Source organism: Triticum dicoccoides, chromosome 6B (genome assembly GCF_002162155.2).
Source record: "Triticum dicoccoides isolate Atlit2015 ecotype Zavitan chromosome 6B, WEW_v2.0, whole genome shotgun sequence".
In the NCBI taxonomy this organism is placed as follows: Eukaryota; Viridiplantae; Streptophyta; class Magnoliopsida; order Poales; family Poaceae; genus Triticum; species Triticum dicoccoides.
Window position 1 is genome coordinate 640,601,272 of NC_041391.1, and position 11,781 is coordinate 640,613,052.

At 43.0% G+C, this 11,781-nt stretch overlaps 1 long non-coding RNA gene across 1 annotated transcript; it reads right to left on the reverse strand.

Annotated features, from left to right (window-relative positions):
- Window positions 1–6,741: 6,741 nt before the first annotated feature.
- Window positions 6,742–7,288, reverse strand: LOC119322405. The gene is made up of 2 exons (XR_005155586.1): window positions 7,170–7,288; window positions 6,742–7,069 (listed from the first exon to the last, which is right to left on the reverse strand). It is a non-coding gene; the product is annotated as an uncharacterized LOC119322405 (long non-coding RNA).
- Between the last annotated feature and the right edge of the window lie 4,493 nt (window positions 7,289–11,781).

An 11,781-nucleotide genomic window follows, 5' to 3' on the forward strand; every position in this document is an offset into this window, starting at 1 on the left:
TCAACAATGCTCACCGTTCATCAAGGGAAGGAGGCGGCAGGTTCAATCAGCTTCAGTACCCAGCAGTAGCGAACGAAGGAATCATTTGATCGGGTTCAGTTAACAGCCATCGATCGATCGCTCGGGTTCAATAACGCGTAGCCTGCAGTGCAATCGCTCGGGTTCAGTTAGGTGAACGCCTCGCTCGGGTTCAGTTAGAGCCCAACGCCCCGCACCCACGCGCATACGTGTACGAGAGAAACGCGCATCGCTTGGCCCCCGACCACCCACCGTAACCGGGAAGTCCCTGAAATTTTCCTCTCCCTCACTTCTACCATGGATTTTTCCGTCATGGACGGCCCAAAGAATGTCATGCAGCTGCATCTCCGGCCCACCCAGGACGAAAAGCCCATTTTCTGTCATGATTTTTTGTCATAGAAGTAGGAGCCCACCACATCTATGATGATACCGGGTTTTGTCACAATTATCGCCATAGAAGTGTCATAAGCATGACAGAAAAAAATTTATTCGGCCCAAAATGTCATGGGTGTGTCTTCTTTTTGTAGTGCCATACGTGCATGCTACGGGAATCACAAAGTTTAACACAAGTATCTCTCAAATTCACAACTACTCACTAGCATGACTCTAATATCATCATCTTCATATCTCAAAACAATCATAAAGAACCAAACTTCTCATAGTATCCAATGCACTTTTATATGAAAGTTTTTATTATATCCCTCTTGGATGCCTATCATATTAGGACTAAATTTATAACCAAAGCAAATCACCATGCTATTTAGAGACTCTCAAAATAATATAAGTGAAGCATGAGTGTTCATCAATATCTATAAAATAAAACCACCGCCATGCTCTAAAAAGATATGAGTGAAGCACTAGAGCAATATTGCCTAGCTCAAAAGATATAAGTGAAGCACATAGAGTATATATTCTAATAAATCATGATTCATGTGTGTCCCTCTCGAAAGGTGTGTACATCAAGTATGATTGTGACAAACTAGAAATCAAAGACTCAAATCATACAACACGCTCCAAGCAAAACACATATCATGCGGTGAATAAAAATATAGCATCAAGTAAAGTTACTGATAGACGAAGACGAAAGAGGGGATGCCTTCCGGGGCATCCCCAAGCTAAGGCTCTTGGTTGTCCTTCAATATTACCTTGGGGTGCCTTGGGCATCCCCAAGCTTAGGCTCTTGCCACTCCTTATTCCATAGTCCATCAAATCCTTACCCAAAACTTGAAAACTTCACAACACAAAACTCAACAGTAATGTTGCAAACTCATTCTTTATTTATATTGGTGTAATATCTATTGTATTCCAACTTTTCCATGGTTCATACCCCCGATACTACCCATAGATTCATCAAAATAAGCAAACAACACAAAGAAAAAACAGAATCTGTCAAAAACAGAACAATTTATAGCAATCTGTAACTTCGAATAATTCTATAACTACAAAAATTCTAAAAACTTAGGACAACCTGGGAAATGTGTGCACCAATCCAGAGCAAAAAGAATCAGATCAAAATCACGTTTCAATAAAATCCTGGAAATTATTTACTGGGCGCAAAAGTTCCTTTTTTTCAGCAGGATCAAAACAACTATCACCGTAAGCTATCCCAAAGGTCTTACTTGGCACAAACACTAATTAAAACACAAAACCACATCTAACATGAGGCTAGATGAATTATTCAAAGCAAAACAGGAACAAAAAGCTAAGAACAAAAATAAAATTGGGTTGCCTCCCAACAAGCGCTATTGTTTAACGCCCTTAGCTAGGCATAAAAACACGAATGGATCTAGGTATTGTCATCTTTGGTATGCAATCCATAAGTATCTCTCATAATAGATTCATATGGCAGTTTAATTTTCTTTCTAGGAAAGTATTCCATGCCCTTTCTTAATGGAAATTGAAATCTAATGTTTCCTTCTTTCATATCAATAATTGCACCAATTGTTCTAAGGAAAGGTATACCAAGAAGAATAGGACATGTAGGATTGCAATCTATATCAAGGACAATGAAATCTGCGGGCACATAATTCCAATTTGCAACAATAAGAACATCATTAATCATTCCCATAGGTTTCTTAATAGTGGCATCCACAAGATCCAAATTTAAAGAACAATCATCAAATTCTGGAAAACCTAACATATCACATAAAGATTTTGGAATTGTGGAAACGCTAGCACCCAAATCACACAAAGCATGGCACTCATAATCTTTAATTTTGATCTTAATAGTAGGTTCCCACTCATCATAAAGTTTTCTAGGGATAGAAACTTCGAGTTCAATCTTTTCTTCAAAAGATTGCATCATAGCATCGACGATATGTTTAGTAAAAGCTTTGTTTTGATTATAAGCATGAGGCGAATTCAACATGGATTGAAACAAGGAAAGACAATCTATTAAAGAACAATTATCATAATTAAATTCCTTGAAATCCAAAAGAGTGGGTTCATTGCTACTTGAAGTCTTGACCTCTCCAATCCCACTTTTATCAAATTTTGCATCTAGATCTAAAAACTCCGACTCATTGGGACGCCTTTTAACTAAAGTTGACTCATATCCAGTCCCATCTTTATAAAGATTTATATTATAAAACAAAGATTCAATAGGAGTCACATCAATCACTTTAAGATCTTCATCATTATTTTCATGAAAACTAGAAGAACACACTTTTTCAAATAAATCTCGCTTAGCACGCATCTTAGCGGTTCTTTCTTTGCACTCATCAATGGAAATTATCATGGCTTTGAGAGACTCATTAATATCATGCTTGGGTGGAATATATCTAAGTTTCAAAGAATCAACATCAAGAGAAATTCTATCCACGTTCCTAGCCAAATCATCAATCTTGAGAAATTTTTCTTCAATCAAAGCATTGAAATTCTTTTGCAAACTCATAAATTCTTTAACACTAATCTAATCAGAGGGCATATTATTAAAATTTCCATAAGAATTGTTATAGGAATTACCATAATTATTAGAGGAATTACTAGGAAACGGCCTACGATTAAAATTGCCTCTATACGTGTTATTACCAAAATTGTTCCTACCAACAGAATTCACATCCATAGATTCCTTATTATTTTCAATCGAAGTGGACAAAGCAATATCATTAGGATCAATAGAAGCACTATTAGTAGCAAATAATTTCATAAGTTCATCCATCTTTCCACTCAAAACATTAATTTCTTCAATTGCATGCACCTTTTTACTAGTGGAAGATCTTTCGGTATGCCATTGCGCATAATTAACCATAATATTATCTAGGAGATTAGTAGCCTCTCCTAAAGTAATTTCCATAAAAGTGCCTCCCACGGCCGAATTTAAAAGATTTCTACAAGCAAAATTCAATCTAGCATAATTTTTTTGTATAATCATCCACATATTCAAACCATGTGTAGGGAAATTTCGTATCATCAATTTTATCCTCTCCCAAGATTGTGCAACATGTTCGTGATCAAGTTGCTTAAAATTCATAATGTCGTTCCTAAGGGAGATGATCTTAGCGGGAGGAAAATACTTAGAGATGAAAACATCTCTACACTTATTCCATGAATCAATACTATTTTTAGGCAAAGATGAAAACCAAGTTTTAGCATGATCTCTGAGCGAAAACGGAAATAGCTTCAATTTCACAATATCATTATCCACATCCTTTTTCTTGTGCATATCACACAAATCAATGAAATTGTTTAGATGGGATGCAACATCTTCACTAGAAGGCCAGAAAATTGATCGTTCATAACAAGATTCAGCAAAGTGGCATTAATTTCACAAGATTCCGCATTAGTAGTGGGAACAATCGGACTACTAATAAAATCATTATTATTGGTGTTGGAAAAGTCACACAATTTGGTATACTCTTGAGCCATCATGACAAAGCAAGCAATCCAACACACGAGCACACAAAAAGCAAGCGAGAAAGATGAACGGAAGAGGGGCGAAGAAAAGGCAAATCTTTTCGAAAATTGTTTTAGAAGTGGGGGAGAGGAAAACGAGAGGTGAATAGTGAATAATGTAATGCAAGAGATGAGAGTTTATGATGGGTACTTGGTATGTCTTGACTTGGCGTAGATCTCCCCGGCAACGGCGACAGAAATTCCTCCCAAGGTATCAATCCAGTAGGAGATAACGCACAAATCACTGAATACGTGCACAAACCATCAAACAAACTTGCACCCAACGCGATAAAGGGGTTGTCAATCCCTTCACAGTTACTTGCAAAAGTGAGATCTGATAGAGATAGATAAACAATAAAGTAAGTATTTTTGGTATTTTTGGTTTATAGATCAGAAAGTAAAAGATTGCAAGAATAGTAGATCGGAAACTAAAATGATAGATAAGAAACTTGTATGATGGAAAAGAGACCCGGGGGCCATAGGTTTCACTAGAGGCTTCTCTCGAGATAGAAAATAGTACGGTGGGTGAACAAATTACTGCCAAGCAATTGATAGAAAAGCGCAAAGTTATGACGATATCTAAGGCAATGATCATGAACATAGGCATCACGTCCGTGTCAAGTAGACCGAAACTATTCTGCATCTACTAGTATTACTCAACACATCGACCGCTATCCAGCATGCATCTAGAGTATTAAGTTCATAAAGAATGGATTAACACATTAAGTAAGATGACATGATGTAGAGGAATTAACTCAAGAAATATGATGAAAACCTCATCTTTTTATCCTCGATGGCAACAATACAATAAATGCCTTGCTGCCCCTACTGTCACTGGGAAAGGACACTACAAGATTGAACCCAAAGCTAAGCACTTCTCCCATTGCGAGAAGAACCAATCTAGTTGGCCAAACCAAAACGATAATTCGAAGAGACTTCCAAAGATATCAAATCATGCATATAAGAATTCAGAGAAGATTCAAATAATATTCATAGATAAGCTGATCATAAATCCACAATTCATCGGATCTCGGCAAACACACCGCAAAAAAGTATTACATCGAATAGATCTCCAAGAACATCGTGGAGAACATGGTATTGAGAATCAGAGAGAGAGAGAGAGAGAAGAAGCCATCTAGCTACTAGCTATGGACCCGTAGGTCCGAGGTAAACTACTCACGCTTCATCAGAAGGGCAATGGTGTTCATGTAGAAGCCCTCCGTGATTGAATCCACCTCCGGTAGGACGCCAGAAAAGGCCCCTAGATGGGATCTCACGGGTACAGAAGGTTGCAGCCGTGGAAAAGTGTTTTCGTGGATGCCCCAGTTGGTTTGGGGGTATATGGGAATATATAGGCGAAGAAATTAGGTCAGGAGACCCACGAGGGGCCCACAAGACAGGGGCATGCACTGCCCCCCATGGCGCGCCCTGCCCCCCAGGGCGCGCCCTCCACCCTTGTGGATGCCTCGTGGCTCCTCCGACTTCACCTCCAAGTCTCCTAGTTTGCTTCTGGTCCAAGAAAGATCATTGCGAAAGTTTTATTCCGTTTGGACTCTGTTTGATATTCCTTTTCGGCGAAACTCTAAAACGGGGGGAAAATAGGAACTGGCACTGGGCTCTAGGTTAATAGGTTAGTCCCAAAAATAATATGAAATAGCATAATAATGCATATAAAATATCCAAAACAGATAATATAATAGCATGGAACAATAAAAAAGTATAGATACATTGGAGACGTATCACACTCCAATAGTGAGTATGAAAATAGCATCTGAAGTAGTGAATATGAATGGGACATATCAAGAACAGAAGCTAGAATAAGAAGCTATGGCAGGAACTCAAACAGAAAGAACACGAACACGTATTGAGTTGTGGCAGTAGCGTTGGCGTTGACGTCATCGTCGGCCATGTCGTCAAAGAGGTTGTCGATGTCGGGGAAGAAGTTATCATTTGGGAAGTGGTCTTCGGCGTCCGCGGAATCCGTGATGAAGAAGTCAGTAGTTTCCCCAAAAACCTTATCACCCTTTTCTCGTACAAGACACGAAGGGCGTGGTTTCGGAGGCCTACTGTCCTAGCCTGCGGTGCACGCCACAAGTCGGGATGGGGAAGAACCTTGCAGCAGCTCAGAGTTTGGAACTCGGTGACGAGAGGAAGATGATGTTGGGATGTGTCTCTCTAGAGAGAAGCGACCTATCTTTTATAGGCACAGGAGAAGTAGGCGAACATGCAGCGATGGGAGGCGAAGCAAAAGAGGGAGACGAAATGACCAGGCAACATTCCCGCAACCCGCGGCGCATCGTGATGAGGCATGGCAAGGCGGGCGGCGGAGGAGGAGCGCGCATGAATGTCTCTCTTGTTCGCATCCTCATACATGTGGAGAAACAACTTCCCTTATAAGGAGGTCTATCTCCTACTAGATGAGCGGTATGTGACTACACTTTAGTCCCACCTCTTGCCTTGCATTAATGGGCCAAGTGGGCCTATAGGATTTATTAGGAATTCTAAAAATGCTCTTGGGATGGCCCAAAATAGACTAAATTCCATCAGTAACGTCTCCAGGAGGGAAATGACGCGCTAATACCGACGTTACCGAATCCAATTGCCAAAGGTAAGATCTTGGGTTTTTACCCGAGAGCATGTCTGAGCAATCCACAACAAATACCTCAACAAGCACATGACATGTAAGCATTGCTATTGCTAAGAGCAACCATCGAAGGTTAAACATATGGTTTTCACCCCGAAGCTGTAGATGTATAGGTTATATTGAATTTTAGATAACCCCACATTTGAATGTATTTTTGAACAAGAAACCAACTGAAGAATGACATCTAGCAAATCTGATTACCATTTATTATTTTCTATTACAACGATCAATCTTGCTACACGAGTAACAAGATTACTACACCCACATCCAAATCTCTTCTACAATTATCATGTAGATATCATCAGATCATTGCTCATCACCAATTCAGTTTAGCTGGGACTTGGGTCTGGCAATTATAGTCGCACTTGCATCCGCTGTGGACTCTTCCTGTCGGGACACACCGTGCTTTTGCTCCGACATACTTTCTATAGCAATCACGCATACATGTGAGAGTTTTGCAGTTGCGGTGATAGATCACCTTCGAGCAGTCCAACGGAGGAAGTACCGCCAAGGCTGCGTAAGTATATAAACAGGAGGATACGCATGCCATGGTCAATAACATTATGATTAATTGCCCGTTACAAAATGATATTAGATCAATCAAAGTAAGTACCTGAGGACGACACCAAAAGGATAGTGGCTAGAAGAAGCAACAATTTATTGGTTGTCGCCATGGATCGTCTCTCGCAGTTAAGGTCGGTTCGCGTTTGATCGCTTATTTTCTTTCTTTGTGCTGGTACCTTGTCTTTTGGCCTGGCCTAGGAGCTACACCTGGGGTGGCATAAAAGGGCTTTATAATGATGAGCCCTACTATTTTTGGAATCACATTAATTGACATTTATATCCCCCAATAAAAAAATAATTGGCATAGATACTCAATATTTCTGACGGCTATGGATTAATTGAACCACCTTAAATGTGTTGCCAGTTTCTGGATTAATTTCATACAATAATGTAGAAAACCATCCCGAGTATATATGATTTATGAAAAATAAAAATTCAACATCACGCACTATCATGTTTTACAAGTGCTCACCACTTGCGTGCGTATGATGCGCATCTTGCGGACGTCAAGTGTTGTGTGGACCGCAAAGACATTTTTGTCATGAAGGATCGGCGACGAGTTAGATTGGTTGCGCCGACACATGGGAGAAAGAATTTCGGTAAGCACCTGTCTCCCTCAGGAATCACTACCAGTTTTTTTTGGTGTAAATTTGTATTGGGGGAAGGAGGGGAAGGAGGAGGTCCACCACCGCAAAAAGCTACTGATTATATTTTGATTCCATTTGGGGCGCCCTACGCAGCAACACACTTGACGGATTGGCCGCATGTTCATAGTCGCCCGTGTGGCAATCCATCAACCCCTGTTACTCTAGGTGAGTCGGTAGAGCCCTCTAACATGTAATTTGTGTTCCACATCCCCGTTATTGTTGTTACGTCATGTGCGCATATTTTACACCCGGAGCCCAGTGCATAGGGGTAGTTTCAAATGCACTGTATATATTTCTTCTACTTTGTGTATAGAGAGCAGTTGTTAACAAACTCTGGATACATTTTTATTCCTCTTTGGTACTGTTGGGTTAAGCAATAATGTACAACTTATATGTTGGATCCAATTCTAGCAGCAACCTAGATGCAGTTTTTGTGGGGCATACATAGCTTAAAAAAAATAAGCATCATTGAACGTTCTGGCGGATTGGCCACTTGTAAAAACAGCTCCAAATGTAGCCCTCAAATGGTCTGTACTAGTGGTTGGGGCTCGCCATTTCGGGCCTCTTGAGAGGAAGTTGTGCGTGTATTTCCCCCTCTCAAAGAAAAAACCTCAATTTTATCTCAAAATTAAAAAGAAACTTTCTCACAACACGTGAACATCACATCCATCTCAAAAAGAAAAAAAAAGCCTAAAAAATATTATTAAAATGAAAAAAAAAACAAAAGTCTGACTTCCATCTTTCAAAAATAATCTCAAAAAAACTTTTCTTAAAAGAAAAAAAAAGATCTCAATTTCATCTTCCAAAAAAATAAAAAAAAAGTTTCTCAATTTCATCTTCCAAGAATAATCAAAAAAAAAATTGCCACGGCCAACCAACATGCGCCACGTGGCCATGTTGGTTGGCCACCATTCTCGTGTAGCTTAATGTGTTTGATGTTGATTTTAGTAGGTAGCTTAGATGTACTTTGAGCACTAGCCCTAAAGGTAGATATTTACATCTGGCACACGCAACTACAAAAATAAGGAGCAGTGATATAGATTTTAAACATTTTTTTTGCAGTACAGATGTAGCCCTTCAAAATGTCCCAGATGTAGCCTTTTTACGAGGGAGCCTAGATTTACCTTTTATAGTACTATGGAATTTTGACATGTAAAGATGTACACCCTCTCTTCATTAATGTAGGACGTTTTGGCAGTTTAATTTAAACTTATTGCAGCGAAAACTCAAAGGAGTGGATGAGCTTGCCTGCTCGTGGAATCTCCAGCCGGCCGTTTGCATCTTCAGATCAGTCGCTAGTATTATAGGCATTTACTTCTCGTCGTGTGAAGCCAGTATAAGGGTATGACATGGCCCACTCACAGTGCTGCCGTTAGTAGACCCGTCAGAGGTACCAGTGGCACATGGATGAAACAGAGAGGGGGTCTGCTACCATCAACCAGGAACGTTTGCGTTTGGAGCCACATCACAAGTCTCTTCTCTCATTATCTACTCACTACCAGCGGCCAACGTGTTGTTCCTCATCCCTCCCTCTTCTCGCCAAGAAGTCAAGAACCCTAGATTACACCCATGGTCAACCCAAACAAAGGTCCAGATCCAGTCGCATTCCTGCAGCATTCAAAATTTGAAACTCGAACGCAGACACAGTTCTACCGCCTGAGCACGCGCATAGACGCAACAGCAATACAAGTGGCACCTGACCCAACAGCCATCGGTGAACGAACGCATGTAACATGGTGTGTGGTAATGCAGGCACATCACTGACGGTCATGTGGAAATACGTAGGTCGGCCTCTCTTGCAAGCACATTTTACTGTTTTTCCACGAACAATATCATCATAAGCAAACGCTATTTATTCATCATTGTACAGTACATAATGTGATCATGTAAAATGAACTAGCATGCCATGCAAAAGGAAAAATGCGACTATTATCACCGTCAGGTTTCAGGCAACTAGGCCGTTTACCTCGGCAGACACCGCCTCATTCTGCATGACGTGAAGCACAATGGCAGGGTAGCCCCACGTGTTCGGGCGATGTCCTTTGACGCCCCAGTTAGGCCAACTCCACCGCGCGACCCCAAACGGACGTCCGTTTTGTCCGGATTCTGTCCGTTTGGATAGGGTGATGGGGTCGTGTCCGGGCCTGTCCTGGGATGCGGTGGCCGTGCGCCCAGCGCGCAGCCGCATCCTTTGCCCCATCTCGTCCGCCAGGGCCTAAAAATGCCCATATTTTCATATGAAAACAAGTTTGCACGTTCAAATATTAATTGTTTAAAAATTAAAATAGTTTTTACAACTCAATCGAAATTGTCTCTAATAAAGATAGTTTTACAACCAAATCGAAATTGCTTTGAATGAACATAAAACGAACCAATACATCTATCGGTTGCCAATATGCTCCCAGACGTGCTCAACCAAGTCATTTTGAAGAGCCTTATGAGTGTGCCAATCACGCAGCTCACGATGGAACTGGCAGAACTGATCAAACGTGGCCGGACTTGTATATTGACATCAGACATGTTGTCTCGCTCATACGCACGTACTCATCCACCAGATCGCCTGGAATTCCATAGGCAAGCATGCGGACGGCCGCGGTGCATTTCTGGTAAGAGGAGAACCCAAGCTTGCCAAGGGCATCCGTCTTGCACTCGAAGTATGGGTCATGAGCAACCACTCCCTCTCGAATAAGATTGAACACATGCCTTGCCATTCGAAAACGGCGACGGAATTTATCCGGCTTGAAGAGCGGTTTGTTGGAAAAGTAATCGGCATAGAGCAGGGCGTGGCCTCTCTCCCTGTTGCGGTTCAGGTTGGGAGCACGGCCAGGGACTGACCCCCTGTACCGAGGAAGCTGCCGTTGAATGTGGTCGTGAACGACCAGTGCAGCCACCACAAGATCTTCATCATCCGACGACGAATCGTCCGATGAACAAAGGAAGTGGTGGAAGAAGAACTCGTCTCCACTGTCCATACCTTTGTGGGAAAAATATCGAACACCTTGCGGTCGTCGTGGCGAAGAGGCCGCGATGATCACCTCGACCCAGCAGGGGTGGTTGTCGGCCGGCTACTGGCCGCTCTGGAGCCGTCGGACGCTGCCGCGGCCGCCGTGGTACGTCGCCGGCGGTTGTGTCTCCTCTGCCACCGGCAAAGACGGCGACGGCCAAACCTCCTTCGATCGACGGCCAAAACTACGGCGAAAGCGCGGGCGTGGTGGCGGCCATGTCTACACGTGGTTTGGTATGGACGGCCGGGGGCTGCGCGGTGCGGAGGCGGCCGGAGAATAGCGGCTGCGCCGGCGGCGGGGCGGGGCGGGAGAGGGAGGGTTGAAGCGTTGGGAGGGAGGGACTGCTAGTGTCCCCGACAGGCGGGCCATGGGGGGACAAGGGAGTGCGTCGCGGCCGTCCGCGCGCGTCCGTTTCACCCCAAACTGAGCGCAACATTGGGCCGCGGATGGGTCGAAAACGGACGGATTTCGAACATTGGTCCGTTTGAGGCCGCGCGTTGGACCGCGCTATTCGTCCGTTTTACCCCAAACGTACGCACCCGGACAAGATGGGGTCGCGCGGTGGAGTTGGCCTTACTGCACTTACGCTCCTTCGCCTTCTTTGCGATATCGTGAGGTGGGGCAGGTTTTGCTCTTGTGCCTTGCTTCATGGCAGATGCTGCAGAACCAGGTCTGCTTGCTTGTCCCACATTCAGCATCATTATAGCTTTCGTCTTCTTGCTCTGCAAAGGTTTGTCTCCTCTGCTTGTCAGACATTCCACCCTCTGCTTCCGCACAGGGGGCGACTGCCCTGCCGAAGTTTCAATGCCATTGACTTCCGCATCGCTCGGACAGCCCCCCACATCAGCCATACCATTGGTCTCCGCTGCCTGTGGCTCTTCCTTCAGCCAAATGATCCTCCAGGCCCAATCTGTCGTGGACTACAACTACTCGTGCTAGTATGTGCATCACTCACTTCAGTAGGTCCATGGCCATCTCATACACTTCCGTGTCGGCATCACCAAGCCCA